Below are 18,690 nucleotides of genomic sequence, written 5' to 3' on the forward strand. Positions count from 1 at the left end.
TATTTTTTTTAATTTGAAAAGAAAAGTGTTAACTTTGTTTTTGAGTCAAATGAGTCTTGATTTTTGTTTAATCACCCTAATAAATGTGCAGAATGAGCACGAGTCCAAGTTTGCCGATAACAGTTAGGAACAAGATCCCTTTGGAGTTGCATATGTGGTGGGAGGATCTGGGAAAATCGGAGCAAGAAAAGGTCAATCTATATTTGGGAGGTCTCACCGGGTTGCTAAAAATCAGACCTAGAGGAGATATCATAAAGGCTGTGATTACATTTTGGGACCCGTCCCATAACGTATTTCACTTCTCGGATTTTGAACTCAACCCAACCTTGGAGAGATAACAGGTTATATGGAAAGTACTGAAGGGCTGAGGCATAAGTATCTAATCGCTCCAAGAGCCGTTAATTCTTACAAATTCATGGATTTGCTAAAGATAAGCAAGGGTATCCCGTACTCCGAGTTGGAGGGTGGTTTTTCCACTCTAAGTTTTATATACCAGAGGTACGGGCATGTAGGAGGGTTCAACGATCCGGAAAGCGGGTTTGTAGTAAAGGGAACCGAACAAAATGGGATGAGCATAAGCATTTCGCCTTCATGGTAGCTTTCTTAGGCATTGTGGTGTTTCCCCAAAAAGACGGGAATATCGATTTGCGGGTGGCTGGAGTCGTCAAGGTCCTGATGACTAACGCCAAGAGCACTCTTGCCCCTATGATAGTGTCTGAGATATACCGAGCTCTCACAGCTTGTAAAGCTGGGGTAGATTTCTTTGAGGGATGCAATTTTCTATTACAAATGTGGATGATCGAGCACCTGTGTCATCGCCCTCAGTATATGAGTTACGGATCCACAGAGAAAAGTTGCATTGAAGAGTTTGACACAAGAATTTCAGGGTTCAAGATGCCAGAGGGGTTTGAAGATTGGGTATCTCGCCTTCGTTCCATCACTACAGGACAAATAGAATGGACACTAGGTTGGATTCCTGTTGAAGAAATTGTGTATATGCCCGCCACTGGTCCTTACTTCCTCCTAATGGGTCTGCGAGTTATTCAGCCCTATGCTCCTTATCGGGCGATGAGATAGTTGGGAAGGTGTCAGGTGATGCACCCATATGAAGTTCTTAGTGTTTATACGGTCGAGGTTAGTTTCGACGGTCAATTTCATGAAGAAACAGTTTGTTGGAACGAATGCCAGTATTTGACGGTGAACACTCGAGTGCGTGACCTATCTAGAGGCGAAGTCTCACCCGCCTATCTTGCCTGGTATAGAAAGAAGAACACTGCAATGGCCGAACCAGAAAGACCAGCCAAAAGCCTCACATTCAGGAATTCGTTGAGGCGTCGCAGAATAGTGGGCTTGGTTGGCCAATGAGAATGAGTACAAGGCTACAATAGGAAAGTTGGAAAAACAAGTCAAAGAACTTCAATTCGAGAATAGCTTGCAAGCCGCGGCGGACGAAGGAGAAAAGAAAAATCTATCCAAAGAAAATGAGGCCCTTCGAGCCCAAATTTAGAAGATGAAAATAGCGGTATAAAACCCCACCCGAAGTGCCAAAGATGAAAAACTTATAGATAACTTGAGGAAGAAAGTGGGCGAATATAGTTTTGATCTGAACAAAGCAGAAAATGAACTAGCCAGGGCTCGAAAGCAATTGGCTAAGAACGCGGATGAATGGGGCGCGCCTGATTAAGCAATTGAAAGAAAAGTACGATAATGAGGTTGCGGGGTTAAAAAAGAAGGTCATTACCGCGAAGAACAAATGATCAAATAGGCGAAAGATTTCAAGGCTGAAAGAGAACATTGTTATACAGCATTGGCACAATTAGAAATAGATTTGCTACAACTTCAGGAGCAGAATCATGTGGCTGAGCAAACTTTGGAAGCCAGGGCCCGACAGATCAGGCATTTGTTGCAGGAAAAAGGTGTCATAAGAGAGAGAATTAGAACCATTGCCGATTACATTGTTGTGAAGTGCCAAGCCTGTGAGGATATGACTCGCACCACCTTCTTCGCGGCAGTGATGACATTTGTTAGACAGATAATGAGTGACTTGGATAGACTTCAAAGGGATCTTGCATATAGGCCTGCGGCGAGACCGAATGATGTCCCGCGGGCACCAGGAGCATTAATGTATTCATGATTTTTCATTTAAGCCTGTATTTCCTTTTCTGTTAGAGTGTGTCAGTTGTTTCGAGTCTGTATTTTCTTTCTGCTGGAGTCTGTCAGTTGTTTTCGAGTTTGTATTTTCTTTTATTTGAGTATGATAGTTTATTTTGGAGTCTGTATTTCGTCTTTTCATCAGAGTCTGTCAGTTTCTTTTGGAGTCTGTTAGTTTTGAGTCTTTGTAATCAAAGCATTTGCTTTTTATGAAAATTGAAAATCCCAAAATGTTTTTTACTTTCACACTTATCTCCCAGAACTACGCTCGGTCTGATTCATGTGGGGTCATGATACGTAGGCAATCTCCATAGGATTCGACCATAACCAAAAGAAAAAAAAAAGAAAAAGAAAAAACGAGAGAGGAAAAACAAGAGGAACACAAGAAAAGAAAAGAGAGAAAAATAAGAAACCATGGGGAGGAAACCATGAGAGATCGAGCAAGGAAAGACAAGAGTGAAAAAGAAAAAAAGGGAAAAGAGAAGTTGCAAATGGAAATAAGGAAAAGACGGGATGACGCAAGCAGCCGATCAAATGCATAATAGAAATGGTTAACAGCTTAGGTGCATTCATTCCCCAAAATGTACGGTTACCAATCTGTTAAAGCCCTAATCGCTAACAAGGTTATTGTTGATGTATTGAGTTCAGGCAGGTGGTTAGTTGATTGGCATTCTGGCAACTCACCCCTATAATACCCGATCAAAAGAAAAGCTGAATATGGCCAACCAAGAACCAGAGGCAAGTATTGTTGATTCGTCAAAAGAGGTGGAAGAATTGGATGTTAATGCGATGAAGGAAGAGATGTATAAGTTAAAGCAGCAAATGGCTGAAATGTACTAGGCCTGGGCAAAGGGGCATCCACCATCGGTTTATCCCGCCAACCCTGCTTATATCCCACCATTGGCTCAACCTCAAGAAACTCCCACTATGAACTCGTCTCCGGCCTTTCCCCTCTACCAACAATGCTACGGCACCACTTCCCATACCTTGCAAGCTCCACCACCCAAACAAGTCTCATACCATCCTCCACCAATTACTCCCATTTTTGTGGCACCCCGACCTGCTGCATTACACCGATCCTCCAGTGAGCCTCTGCTCCAAACTCACGGCAGCCAGTATTACCCCCCGGAGCCTACCTTCAAAGCTCCAGAACCATATTCCTACAATCCTCATTTTGATCTTCCGGCAGAAATCGAAAAGCCACCCAAAAATCCTAAACATGAGGAAATGATCAGAAAGGTCAAAAGCTTAGAACAATCATTCAGAATATGAGGGGGTTGGGAGGTCAAGTAAGTGTGGCTTACAAAGATCTATGTCTATTTCCAGATGTGCAATTGCCGACAGGGTTTAAGATGCCCAAGTTTGATTTGTATGATGGGCATGGTGATCTAGAGGCACATTTGAGAGGTTTTTGTAGCAAAATGAGGGGAGCCGGCGGGAAAGACGAGCTGTTAATGGCTTATTTCAGTCAGAGTGTGAGTGGTTCGGCGTTAGAATGGTATACCAGACAAAATCACAGCATGTGGTACACATGGGACAATTTGGCCCAAGCCTTCGCCTGCCATTTTCAGTACAATCTTGAAATTATCCCAGACTGTCTGTCCTTGACGAAGATTGAGAAGAAGCCTGGTGAGAGTTTCAGGGAATATGGATTCCGTTGGAGGGAGCAAGTCGCGAGGGTTGACCCTTCAATGAAAGAAAGTGAGATGGTTGATTATTTCTTGCAGGCCTTGGAGCCCACTTATTTTGGTCATTTGGTGTCAGTAGTGGGCGAGTCCTTTAATGAGGCTGTAAAAATCGGAGGCATGGTTGAGGAGGGACTCAAGTCCAACAAGATCATGAGTTATTCAGCAATCAAAGCGACTACCCAGGCCATTCAAAACCGTACTGGGGGTGTACTTGGGAAAAAGAAGAAAGAGGACGTTGCGACAGTCGAGTTAGGAGCTTGGGTCGGATCCAGGGACCCTTCACGTTACTACAACCAGCCTCGACCCTATCACCAAACTTACCCCCACACTACATATAGCCCACCACAACACTATTACCCACCACCAGATCCCCATTTTTCCGTCCATCATGCACAAATATACCCTCAACCTCTTGCCCACGCACAATGGCTTGCGCCAGTTCCACATAATCCCTACCCAGCTCCACAAAATACCTATCCACCCCCAAGAGCCTACGAAAATCCACTTGGAACAAGTTTCACGCCCAATCAGGCCACCAAAAATGAGAGGTTGCAGAAGAAGAAGACATTCACTCCATTGGGAGAATCCTATACCAGTTTGTTCCACAGGTTGAGACAATTGGGTATGCTAAGTCCGATCGAGCCAAAATTGCCAAATCCCCCCTAGGAATCTTGATCACTCTGTGAGTTACGAATATTGTTCCGGTGCTCCGGGGCACGGCACAGAGAAGTGCTGGCAATTGAAAACAGCTATTCAAGAGCACATTGATACTAATCGGATTGAGGTCCAAACTCCGGAGGCACCTAATATCAACCAGAACCCATTGCCAGCCCATCATGAGAAAAATATGATTGAGATAGTGCATAAGGGAGGGGATCCTAAGAAGCTTTCGCAAACTATCATGATGATTTAGTCCAGTGATGTTAGGCCATTTGAAAAGTCAACAAGTGAGAAGTCTGTGATCAATTTGAACGGGAACAAAAGTGAACCATTTGTGGTGGTCAAGAAAGGGTCCTCAAGTGACGTTGCAGGAAAACATGGAAGAGCGAAAGTGGTTGTGCCAGGAGTGGCAAACAAGACTGTGGTAGTTGTGGAGGGTGCCCGCACAGATCCTGTCATTATCAAGCCGGTAACTCAATTACCGATAGACAACAGCAAGGCAATCCCGTGGAATTATGAACGAGTGACAGTGACTTACAAGGGGAAATAGGTTAAAGAAGAAGTTTGTGAGACCCATGGTTTGACTTGATTGGGGAGATGCTTTGCCCCCGAAGAGTTGAGAAAAGCTAAGATCTCCAAAGATAACCCAGTATTGGCGAAGAAAGCTGTGACCGAGGAAGAAGCAGAGGAGTTCTTGAGAAAGATGAAAGTGCAGGACTATTCCATTGTGGAGCAGTTGAGGAAAACACCTGCTCAGATTTCATTATTGTCATTATTGATCCATTCAGACGAGCACCGTCGGGCTTTGATGAAGATCTTGAACGAGGCCCACGTTCCTGACAAAATCTCAGTAAACTACTTGGAAAAGATAGCTAACAAGATATTTGAGGTAAACAGAGTCACTTTTTCTGATGATGAGTTGCCCGTGGAGGGTACTGAGCACAATAGAGCCCTCTATCTGACAGTGAAATGTGAAGATTCTGTGGTTACTCGGGTACTGGTTGACAATGGTTCCAGCGCGAACATTTACCCCTTCTCTACTCTGAACAAGTTGAAGGTAGATGATGAAAGAATTTACAAGAATAGTATCTGCGTTCGGGGATTCGACGGTGGAGGGAAAGATTCAGTCGGGGACATAATGCTTGAGCTTACAATAGGGCCAGTTGAATTTACTATGGAATTCAAGGTGCTCGATGTGGCTATTTCTTTCAATCTGCTGTTAGGTAGACCCTGGATTCATGCTGCCAAAGCGGTCTCGTCTACTCTGCATCAAATGGTCAAGTTTGAATGGGATAGACAGGGAATTGTTGTGCACAGCGAAAAAAATTTGTGTGTTCCCAGTGATGCCATTGTTCCGCTCATAGAGGTTGAAGACGACAAGGGGCCATGGGTTTATCAGGTTTTTGACACGGTATCGGTAGAGAAAATTCCAGAAGGGAAGTGCATGCCAACTCCAAGGGTAACTGCTGCATCAGTCATGGTAGCCGTTGAAATGTTGAAAAATGGTTTTGTACCGGGCAAGGGTTTGGGTGCATCTCTGCAAGGTATCGTACAGCCGGTTTCTCTTCCTATAAACTTGGATACATTTGATTTGGGATTCAAGCCCACAGTTGCAGACATAAGAAAAGCCAGAAAAATGAAACAGAGGGCATGGACCCTTCCAAAACCGGTCTCGTGTCTTTCCAGATGATTTGTCAGGCCTGGTACCAGAAAGCGCCCAGTAACGACGGTTCCCAGTTCAGTGGTTGATATGGATGGATATTTGATTGAAACGTTCAAGAGGTTATTCACCGATGTGAACGTGTTGGAGGCTGGAGAGGGTTTGAGTAAAGTGGATGTCCAGTTTGTTGGGCCCAGTGCAAAGATTAACAATTGGGAAACTACTCCTCTCCCCACCATGAAGAAGTTTTAGTACTTTGTTTTGATTTTCTTTCAGTTTATCAAGATTATTCCAGGGTTGTAATTCAAATTTTATGTTCCGTCCATCTGGATGTATAAACCTTGTTATCTTTAATTTCAATGAAATGCAATTTCCCTTTTTTCCCTTCTTGATAGTTTTATTTTTGTTTTTCTTTTCTTCTTTGTACAGTTCTTTTTATGCTGGCTTCAATGATATGACATGCATGAGGAACCTCCGGCCCAGTCTTAAAAGCCAATCTAATTCGGAAATAGTAATTCAAGAAATAGAGTGTGATGGTGAATTGGAATATGACGAGGATGAAGCCTTTGATGATATTAGTAAAGAATTAAGCCATTTTGAAGAAAACCCCAGGCCTAACCTGAGTGATACAGAAGCAATCAATTTAGGGGACCAAGATAATGTCCGGGAAACTAAAATAAGTGTCCATCTTGAACCACAACTCAGAAAGGAGATAATTAAAGCATTGTTCGAGTATAAAGATGTTTTTGCATGGTCCTAGGACGACATGTCGGGTCTAAGCACTGACTTGGTGGTTCAAAAATTTCCCACTGACCCAGCATTCCCCCCGTCAAGTAGAATCTGAGGAAATTTAAAACTGATATGAGTGTGAAGATTAAGGAAGAGGTCACCAAACAATTTGAGGCTAAAGTCATCCGGGTCACCCGGTATCCCACCTAGTCAGCCAATGTTGTGCCCGTGCCGAAGAAAGATGGTAAGAGCAGGGTGTGTGCTGATTATCGAGATCTCGATAAGGCAAGTCCCAAGGATAACATTCCATTGCCGAACATCCATATATTGATCGATAATTGTGCCAAACATGAGATTGGTTCTTTTGTGGATTGTTATGCGGGCTACCACCAGATCTTAATATATGAGGAGGACGCAGAAAAGACGGCATTCATCACTCCATGGGGAACATACTGCTATCGGGTCATGCCATTTGGTTTGAAAAACGTTGGGGCAACCTACATGAGGGCAATGAAGACCATATTCCACGACATGATACACAGGGAGATCGGGGTTTATGTGGATGATGTGATTGTAAAGTCTAGAAAGAAGTCTGACCATGTCAGAGATCTGAGAAAGTTCTCCCAAAGGCTTCGCATGTACAATCTCAAGCTCAATCCTGCAAAATACGCGTTCGGTGTTCCGTCTGGAAAGTTGTTGGGATTCATAGTCAACCGCTGAGGTATTGAATTAGACCCGTCAAAGATCAAAGCTATCCAGGAATTGCCACCCCCAAAGAACAAAACTAAGGTGATGAGTCTGTTGGGGAGATTGAATTACATCAGCAGGTTCATTGCTCAGCTCACGACAACTTGTGAGCCTATCTTCAAACTGTTAAAGAAATATGTTGCGGTTAAGTGGACAAATGAATGTTAGGAAGCATTTGATAAGATAAAGGGGTACTTGTCAAACCCACCTGTGTTGGTCCCGCTAGAACCAGGGAGACCTTTGATTCTGTATTTGACGGTCTTGGACAATTCATTTGGATGTGTGTTGGGTCAGCATGACATCACTAGCAGGAAGGAGCATGCCATATATTATCTTAGCAAGAAGTTCACATCTTACGAGGTTAAGTACACTCATCTTGAGAGGACGTGTTGCGCCCTAACTTGGGTAGCCCAGAAGTTGAAACATTATTTGTCATCTTATACTACTTACCTCATTTCTCACTTGGATCCGTTGAAGTATATCTTCCAGAAGCCCATGTCCACGGAAAGGCTCGCAAAGTGGTAGATTTTGCTCACAGAATTTGACATTGTCTACGTGACTCGGACTGCGATGAAAGCACAAGCATTGGCCGACCATTTGGCTGAGAATCCTGTGGAGGAAGAATACGAACCTTTAAAGACTTATTTCCCTGATGAAGAGGTAATGCACATTGATGAGTTGGAATACGAACCTTGAAAAGCCAGGATGGAAACTTTTCTTTGATAGGGCTGCCAACATGAAAGGCGTTGGGATAGAAGCGGTACTTGTTTCTGAAATAGGGCATCACTACCCTATTACGGCTCAGCTTCGGTTCTACTCGTTTGAAAAATCTTTGTGTGATTCAGGTTCTTCTATCAATCTTATGCATTTGTCTATTTTCAGAAAATTGGAGGGATAGATTGGAGAAATCAGATTGATATATGTGTCCTTGCAGCTAGCTGATCTTACCACAATCATACCTGAAGGAATAGTGGAGGATATGCTAGTTCACGTGGATAAATTTGTGTTCCTCATGGACTTCATCATGGCGAATATGGAAGAGAATAGGGAGATCCATTTGATTCTAGGAAGACCATTCTTTGCTACAGGTAGAGTATTTTTGGATATTCAGAAAAATCAGCTCATGCTCACAGTGGGGGAAGAAAGGGTGGTCTTCAAGATGGAAACAACAATGGGGGACCTAAAAGAATAAGATGGAGAGAGTAAGCATGATAAGTGTGGGGTATGCCTAAAGAAGGCAGAAAAGAAGCTCTCAACATGGATGTGTGCACTGGGTTGGGCGTTCAAAGGGGATTCTGATTTCGATTCAGACCCCAAATAGATGAATCAAGGGAGTTTTTTATACTTCTTGATTTTTATTTATGTGTCATGGGGGCATGCCACAATTTAAAGTGTGTAGTGGGGGATTGTAAATATCAACATGTGTCTTTGCTTTCTTTGTTTTTGTTTAAAAATTTTATTTGACTTTTCCCGACGATGGATTTCCTCGACTGTCTTCTTGAGGGATCAAAATCGATATATATATAGTAATAATTCTCCCTTGATTTTTCTTTGTGTTGCGGTTCTTTTTCAAGGGTTTTGCTTAAACCGGGTGTAGTTAGTTTTTCTTTTGTTAGAAAATTTGAAGTCTTGTGCTATGGTATGAAATGGAGATGATTTTTCTTGACCTTGTTGTGCCTTGAGAGTAGTGAGTGCCTTAGTTGTGACGCCTAGTCTTAGTTCTTGACTCATGTATAAGTGCATATTTTAATGTTGCTTAACTGCTTTGACTAGAGAGTTGGGATAGATCCGGTCCTAAGTGAGTAATGTGCCAACGTGTGTGTGAGATTTTGTTGTTATTCTGTGCATGTTAGTTGATGTATAGAACTTGCCACGTGTGTTTGCAAAGCGAAATAGTAGTCTTGTTTGTCACACCTCCTTTTTCTACACTCGAAGGTATAAGAGAGTTTTTTTAATTTAAGTGACAATCGAAACGGGATTATTTATTTAAAAATTCAGAGTCGCCACTTGGGATAATTTATGGTGTCCCAAGTCACCGATTTCAAATCCCGAATCGAGGAAAGATTAACTCTGTTTTACAGTCCACGAACACAAAAATCCAGGTAAGGAATTCTATTAACCCGGGAGAAGGTGTTAGGCATTCCCGAATTTCGTGGTTCTAGCATGGTCGCTCAACTGTCATAATTGGCCTATTATCTGATTTTAATACATATTTTAGCCTATGTGCACTTTTAACTTTAATCGCTTTTATTCAGTTTTAGGAAGATTGCAACGCTATTAAAATACGTCTTGGACCACGTCACATAAACGCACCCGCGGTCTTTGACATATTTTAACATGGTTGAGATTTTGATTTGGGTCACATAAATGCGCACCCAAGTTTAAGAAAGTAAATTATTAAAATAACGCTCCTAAAGCAACTCTGCACTTTCAGCTTTGCGAGGGCCATGAAAATTCAACTAAATGGCACACCCCGAATTCTAAGGATAAACAATATTAATTAAAATGAGGGCCATGCAATTGTGATTTTTGTTCGGCATAGCACACCTCGAATTATTCTAATTAAAGTATTTCTAAACTAACTCATGAGGGCCATAAATTGTTATTGATTTTGAATGGCACACCACAATTCTAATTTTAACGGGAATTAACTAAATTAAACTACATGAAGAATTTCTAATCACTAATGTGCAAATTTCAAACTTAATGATGACAATCAAACATGACACCACACTGAATGTATTGAAAGAGCCCAGGTAAGTTATAGTCCATCGTCCAACTGCCGCGTTGTCAATAAGCAGAGGACACAGTTGGGCTAAAACGTGAAGCCCAAATTGAAGTATTCTCAGCAAAGGAGACTCAGCACCACTGGGCCCGTGTTCTAGCCCAATCTGGTGCTCTCAACATTAATAATTGCAGGAGAACCAACATTGTCACGACAATTCATACTCAAATAGTTAACACATTACGCGGTCTGTTTCATCATTTAAACCATCTATTCGGATTTCCAACAGAGAGAGCAATCTGGAGTTTTCAGATTCACATGCTGAGCTTCAATTTTATGCCATCGTATTTAGACAACTACATCATCTAAGCTTATTAAAAGAAGCATGTAAGAACGACACTAATTTTGGGCCTTCTCATAGCCCAAATCAGGCTTGGCTCTCATTTGAGATTCTTTATGGGGAAAGGAGCATCACATAAACGGGGGAATTAAACGATGATTAAACGACAATGCATTAACTGACTTTGCAACTCTCAATCAGAAATACCCACAGATTCTTATAGAAGTGCATAATCAGAACAAATCAGCTTGGACTAATTAAGTAACTAATCTGAAACATGGTCTTAAAGGGCATTTATGCAGGAGAAAAGAGACAACACTACCATTTTTACAATTTAAAGAACGCATAAAAACGCTGAATACTAACACATGTAGTAACAGCTATATCAACCAACACGCTCAAAAGTAGCTCTTGTGATTTTTTTCATCTATAGTGTTCAATCAGTAGTAATCCCAACATTCACAACAATCAGTAGCTTAAACCCTTGTTTTATCACAAAACCCTTATGGCATGCCTACACTCAAGGGTTTCAGCTCGTTTGAGTTCAAACTCGGGTTCATGCCCTCATAGAATCAAGCCAAGAAGACTAAACCAGCATAATCTAAGGTTTACATGCACCATAATACAAAATTAGAAGAATCAGAAGAAGTATACTGGAAGAACAACTTGTATCCAAATTATTTTCTATTTGAAGTGTCGATTCACATCTTTACATGTTGTTTATGGTTCTAGAAGATACCTGTAAATGAAAGGAAAGAAGAAATGGAGGATCAGCAGTGGCAAATAGCAGAAATCAGCAACAATGCAACAGTATTAACCTACTGAAACCAATCATAGCTTTAAAACAATTCCAAGAAAATTCAAGCCCATATTCTAAACCTCAACTCAATTTAAAATAGTACTCCAAACACACATTTAGCCCAAAATCAGTTTCAAAACGCCAAATTAACCACCTTTGACCACATTGAATCAAAGATTACTGTAGGGATTCCAACTTTAAAATTACAGAAAAGGAAAACCAATGGAATTGTGTTTTTATATGAAAATCCTCAGTCGTTTGATGTTTTCTCTGATTTTTATCCCTTGAAGTCTGACTTGAGTCTCAGGTTACGATGCCTTTATAGGCAAGCTATTAGGGCAGCTTAAAGAAAATCAAGTTTGCACTTTGCACCTTCTGAAATTTTCAATTTAGCCTAGGTGCCCTTAGTTTAATTTTCAGAATTCAAAATAGCCCCCACCCCAGCTTCCTAGAAGCTTCCCTAGGCTGTTAACAAAGATTCCCATAAGCAATTACCCAAAAATAACCCCCATACCCCTGTTATTTACACTCAGCAACTCATAGGTCAAGCTGACCCAAAGGCCTGATTTGATACGGGTTAATAACCCAGGTTCAGTTCCTTCTTGGGCTTCTGATTCCTCAGAGTCCAATTAAAATCAAACGATGACTCCAATTTTGAGAAACTGACCCAAACTTTCCCTAAACAAAGAAGTCTGGAACCATTTGTTTTAAAAACAGCCGAAACCAGAAGCAAACTGAATGAACTAACCAGTATAACTTCATATCAACAAATTAATTAAATCAGGGGCCTAATTTCATTGACTGAGTGATTAAACTAATGATGAAACCATAATTATGCTATTATTATGAAGATTTAGACAAACAAAACAAGGCAGACTAAAGAAATAAGATAATCAAGCTTCACAACGACGAAGAGGAAAACAGAACAAGAAATGGAACCAATCTGAACTCGGAAAAATCTCAAACAACTTCGACCAAACCAAAAGCGAAGGGATGAGGAGGAAGATGAAACAGTGAAAGAAGATAAAATACAAGGGAGAGGCACTTACCGAATCAAAGCTCGAAACCTAACTGATTTAAACGAAAAGTGATGTTACCCAGTTGTTCTTCGTAAAAAAAACAAGTTAACAACATCACTTTCGTGTTTAAACAACCTTCAACCTTCAGAAAAACAAAGACAAGTAGCCATGCAAGCCACGGAATCAAAGATTGAACCATTTTGACTTCTTGGGGCTTCGAGCTCTATCCTTAGATTTAAGATTCGACAGATTCGGGAGGGATTCGAGGGAAAAGAGTTAGGGATTGGGAACGAGGGGAGTGAGGGGGTTCTGGGGTATCGATTTGGGCATGATTGGAGGAGGCGCCATTAGGGGCGGCGGGTTAGGGTTGGGGCGGTCTCTGAAGAGACGAGGGTGAGAGAGATGAGAGACGGGGTTTGGGAGGGTAGTGAGATTAGGACAGTTATATACCCAACGATCCTTAGTTCTCGTCCGTACGATAAACCAATGGCTCAGATGATACGAGGCCAAAACGGCGTCGTTTGGCTCTTGAGTGGGACTGGACCGGTTTTTTGGAATGGGTTTGGGCTGGGTCGGCGGGTATTTGAGGCAAAAAGGGGAAATCTGGTTTGGGCCTGGGGGAATTTCAAATTTTGGCCCCCGAATTTTCTCAATTCATTTCCTTTTCTTTTATTTATTTGTTTTTCTTTTCCCTTTTTTAATTAATTAAAACTTAAATTAAAAAACTCCTAAAAATAATTAATTTACTAAATTAAGCTAAAAATCTAATATAATATTTACAAGAATTAATTACTTCTAAATTAAAAGGGAAATTATTGATTTATAATTAAAAGGCTAGAAATGCAAAAGTAAACCAATTTTATGATTTTTATTTTTTAATAAAACAAATAATTTAATAATTAACCTTAAAATGTGAAAATAAATCCTACACGCAAATGCAGGGTATTTTTGTATTTTTCAATGATTTAATTAAAATTAAACATGCGCGGACAAATGCAAACAAAAAACTACAAAAATCTACGAATTTGCAAATGATGGAAAAATTCATTTTTGTTTTGAATTTATGGGAGTAATTCATATAGGGCAAAAATCATGTGCTCACAGCTACCCCTCTTTGCTCGGAAACACAAAGAGTTTTCGTGCAAAGATAAAATGAGCGGATACGAGCGATTTTTGCCCGTTTGAATACTCCGTGGGAAGCATTTTTGAAAACTTTGACCGCATCTTGCTTCCGAGGTTGCCTACATATCCTTGGCTATAAAGGAATTAGGTCAGTGTAGCTCGGGAACGTTTGGTAGCTGGGATTACCATGAAGCTGTGATTTCACTATTGCTACTGCTACTGCTTGTTGAACCCCTTATTACACCATGATAAAATAAAAAGAAGCTAGACTAGACTATGATCTATGCATTACAAAATCCTATCTATATCTTCAAACTTGCTCTTGTGGTTATTGTTGCCTTGTTGACTTGTATTCTCCCGGTGGAATCCCCTTGTTGCCGCCTTGAATTGTAATCTGAGATGTTTTCCCTTTCTCCAGGTGGACGCCTGATTGCTGAAACTTGAATGTATTCCCTTGTTCTCCAGGTGGGCTCCTGATTGCTGAAACTTGAAATGTATTCCCTTGCTCTCCAGGTGAGCACCTGATTGCTGAACTTGAAATGTGTTCCCTTGTTCTCCAGGTGGGTGCCTGATTACCAAAATTTGAAATGTATTCCCTTGTTCTCTAGGTGGGTGCCTGATTACCAAAACATGAAATGTATTCCCTTGTTCTCCAGGTGGGCGCCTGATTTCAACAAAAATAGACAAAAACAAAGAAAATTTTCTGCCCCAGTTTGGTGGCTGGGAACATATGTGATTGTAAACTAAATCATGTTACCACATATCAGTAGGAACTTGAAAGATAAAACTTGAATTGTACTCCCTTGTTCTCCAGGTGGGCGCCTGATTGCTGAACTTGAAATGCATTCCCTTGTTCTCCAGGTGGGCACCTGATTGCTGAACCTGAAATGTATTCCCTTGTTCTCCAGGTGGGTGCCTGATTGCTGAACTTGAAAATGTATTCCCTTGTTCTCCAGGTGGGTGCCTGATTACTGAACTTAAAATGTATGCCCTTGTTCTCCAGGTGGGCGCCTGATTACTGAACTTAAAATGTCTTGTTTTTCAGGTGGACGCCTGATTGCTAAAACTTGAAAATGTATTCCCTTGTTCTCCAGGTGGGCGCCTGATTACTGAACTTAAAATGTATTCCCTTGTTCTTCAGGTGGGCGTCTGATTGCTGAAACTTGAATGTATTCTCTCGTTCTCCAGGTGGGCGCCTGATTACTGAACTTAAAATGTATTCCCTTGTTCTTCAGGTGGGCGCCTGATTGCTGAAACTTGAAAATGTATCCCCTTGTTCTCCAGGTGGGCACCTGATTGCTGAACTTAAAATATATTCCCTTGTTTTCCAGGTGGGCGCCTGATTGCTAAATTTGAAATGTATTCCCTTGTTTTCCAGGTGGGCGCCTGATTGCTGAACTTGAAATGTATTCCCTTGTTTTCCAGGTGGGCGCCTGATTGCTGAATTTGAAATGTACTCCCTTATTTTCCAGGTGGGCGCCTGATTTTCACAAAATAAAAAAAAAACAAATAAAACTTCTGCCCCAGTTTGGTGTTGGGCGCATCTGTGAGTGTTAATTTAATCATGTTACCAAATATCTCTATGAATTTGAAAGCTAAATCCCATTATCCAGGAGGGTCCTGAAACTCCTAGTTAAACAATGGTTTTAAAATCTAAATTATATCTTCTAAAGGTGTGACTTCCGCTAAATCTTGTTATCTAAGAAGGTCTTAAAACTACATCCCATTATCCAGGAGGGTCCTGAAAATCAAACATCAAGTCTTATGTTTTTGTTGGCTGCCTCTACTGCTCTATTTTTCCTTGGAGCGATATGGGGTGGAATTGTGATGTGTAATCTTAAACTGTTGGCACACCTCTTTCATCAAATGACTATTGAGATTAGACCCATTGTCTGTAATGATCACCTTTGGTATCCCAAACTGGCAAATGATATTTGAGTGCACAAAATCAACTGCCGCCTTCTTGGTTACAGACTTGAATGTTTTAGCCTCTACCCACTTGGTGAAATAGTCTATGGCCACCAGAATAAACCTGTGCCCGTTTGATGCTGATGGCTCAATTGGCCCAATGACATCCATGCCCCACGCAACAAAAGGCCACAGTGCAGACATCGTGTATAATTCAGATGGTGGAGAATGAATCAAATCTCCATGCACTTGTCACTGATGACATTTACGCACGAAACTGATACAATCTCACTCCATAGTGAGCCAATGATAACCTGCTCGGAGAATCTTCTTTGCCAACACGTACCCACTCATGTGCGGTACACAGACTCCAGAATGTACTTCGATCATAATAGTTGTAGCCTGCCTAGTATCTATGCATCTCAGCAGCCCAAGATCTAGAGTCCTTTTGTACAGAACCCCTCCGCTGAAGAAAAAACCACTTGCCAACCGCCTAATTGTTCTCTTTTGATCACTTGTGGCTTGTATTGGATACACCCTCATCCTGATGTATTCCTTGATATCGTGAAACCAAGGCTCCCCATCGAGCTCTTCTTCCACCATATTACAGTAAGCATGCTGATCATGGATCTGAATATGCAACGGGTCAACATAAGCCTTATCCGGATGATGTAACATTGACGCCAGAGTAGCCAAAGCATCGGCGACTTCATTGTAGATTCTCGAAATATGCCTGAACTCTATTGATTGAAACCGTTGACAAAGATCATGCAAACATTGCCGGTATGGTATGAGTTTTAAATCCCGTGTTTCCTATTCTCCTTGAATCTGGTGCACCAGAAGGTCTGAGTCCCCCAAGACCAAGACTTCCTAGACACCCATGTCTACGACTAACCTCAAACCCAGAATGCATGTCTCATACTCAGCCATGTTGTTGGTACTTCCTAAAGAGCAAGGTATAGTAAAACTCACTGGATCTCCACACTTTTGAGGGAGCTTATTTTGCAGAATGGCACTACAGTGCTCTGTGAGCTTGACAACCGATGCTTCTTCCACTTTCCACTTGTTGGAGAATATTTTCTTAATTTAGTATAAGCTGGCATCTGTGAAAGAACTCTGTGAATGGTAGATTAACGTGCACCTGCTTGAGCACATCTAGAAAATGCCCAAATTGTTTGTCCAACTTCTTTGTTCTCTGCTTTTAAGGGGAAAGGTAGAGCATGCATGTTTTTTGCTTTCCTTAGTCTCCTCATTCATTGAATTTTTATCTTTCTTCTTCTTCTAAGCTCTAGTCTTCCCCTTCTTCTTCTTCAGATCATCATCTACCATCACTTCACCTTCTTTAATGTTGCTATTTTTCTACTCATCCACAATCTCTACCTGTCCTTCAATCAACTCATCCTTTTGTTTTACCCTGGGATCCTCCAATACGTGCCCACTCCTCAAAGACACTACCTTTATTGTCTCTTTTGGATTTCTTTCAGTATCAGTAGGGAGAGTTCCTAGAACCCTCTCAGACAATAGATTAGCAAGTTGCCCTACCTGTCTTTCCAAGTTTCGAATGGTCGGGCCCTGTTCTCGGATAGTTGAGCCATGGGTTTCAAACTTCTCATCTGTCTTAATAATAAAGGCCTTCATCAGATCTTTTATGCTAGACTGATTACACTGTGGAGGCTGATATTGTTGCTTTTGCTAATTTTGAAAACTTGGAGCTCCCTGTCCCTAGGGTTTGGAGTTATTTTATTTCCATTTGCGTTTGTACTACCACCTGGTGAACTCCAAGAAAAACCTGGGTGCCTCTGACCCATAGAGTTAAAATTGTTGTCACTTTGGTAGTTGCCTCTATCAAAGCTCCCTACATTATTTACCACTTCATCTGTAGTCGAGGCCTGACATCCATGCGTTGGATGACCCATTCCACAAAAATTACAAAACTGAGGATGACTGGCTCTGGACCTTGGCAAGGTTAACTTTCGTATCTCTCCTTCTATGGTATCTAGCTGGGCTTGAACTGATGTGTTAGAATCCACTTGATATACCCCAACCTTTTTTTCTTTTTTCGTTATCCTCTACAGGCCATTGATTTGTATCTTCAGATAATTCATTCAGAATTGCAACAATCTTCTCAGGAGTTTTCTTCATTAGAGGACCTCCAACTGCATTGTTTAGCGTCCTCCTACCAAAGGGTGTCAGACCATCCCAGAAATCTTGGAGTTGCATCCACAAAGTCTACTCCATGATGCTGACATCTTCTCACAATATCCTTAAATCTTTCCCATGCTTCAAACACCATTTCTGTATCTTTCTGCTCGAAGTTGTGGATCTCTATTCAAATTTTCCCTGTTTTCGCAACTGAAAAATATTTTTCAAGGAACTTCCTTTTCATGTCTTCCCAAGTTTTAATTGACCCAGTCGGTAAACTCCGCAACTGGTTCTTAGCTTATTTGAATAAGAAAATGCTTTTAAGTAGATAGCATCTTTCGATACCCCATTGTGCTGGAAGGTATTCATAATCTCATCAATATCCATCAAATTAATATGTGGATCTTCGTTGGGTTTGCCTCGAAAGACATAATTGTTCTGAATGGTTTGAAGTAGCCCTTGTTTGATCTCAAAATTATTGGTCACAAACGGAGCAGGTCGCACACTAGATACTTCTTGGTTGTAAAATGGCCTGGCGTAGTCTCCCAGTGATCATCCAAGCGTGGGTATATTATTTTAAAATTCGTCTTCAATCAGAGATCGGTTCAGGTTAAATCTTCGTCCTCCATTCTCGTCAACTGTTTCATCAACTCTGAGATTTGCTTCAGCAGCTGTCCGTGCGGCTGCTTCCTGTTGGTTGCTTCCCATGCAGACAAATCTACTACCTCCACACCGTTTTTAGCCATGTTCTCTTGGGTTGAAGATTGCCCCAAGAATTTTTCCATGAGTTCTTTATCTTTTCTCAGTTGTCGCATATATTTTTCCAACTCTGGTTTGTAGGGTATTAATTCTTTTGAAGAAGATCGAGTTATACACCAACGAACTTAACATGTTGCCTAGCCACAGAAGAGAAAAACCGTGAAGAATAAAATAAAATTGATTCCTAAATTAGTACCAAAAACTAATTTGAAAATTATTGATTGCCAATAAACCCAGCAAC

At 41.2% G+C, this 18,690-nt stretch overlaps 1 non-coding gene across 1 annotated transcript; it reads left to right on the forward strand.

Moving 5' to 3' along the window:
- The first annotated feature begins 17,779 nt into the window (after positions 1–17,779).
- On the forward strand, positions 17,780–17,886 carry LOC142174989 (small nucleolar RNA R71). The gene has a single exon (XR_012704186.1). It is a non-coding gene; the product is annotated as a small nucleolar RNA R71 (small nucleolar RNA).
- The last annotated feature ends 804 nt before the right edge of the window (positions 17,887–18,690 follow it).

The sequence above is a fragment of the Nicotiana tabacum genome, chromosome 20, assembly GCF_000715075.1.
Source record: "Nicotiana tabacum cultivar K326 chromosome 20, ASM71507v2, whole genome shotgun sequence".
NCBI classification, from domain to species: Eukaryota; Viridiplantae; Streptophyta; class Magnoliopsida; order Solanales; family Solanaceae; genus Nicotiana; species Nicotiana tabacum.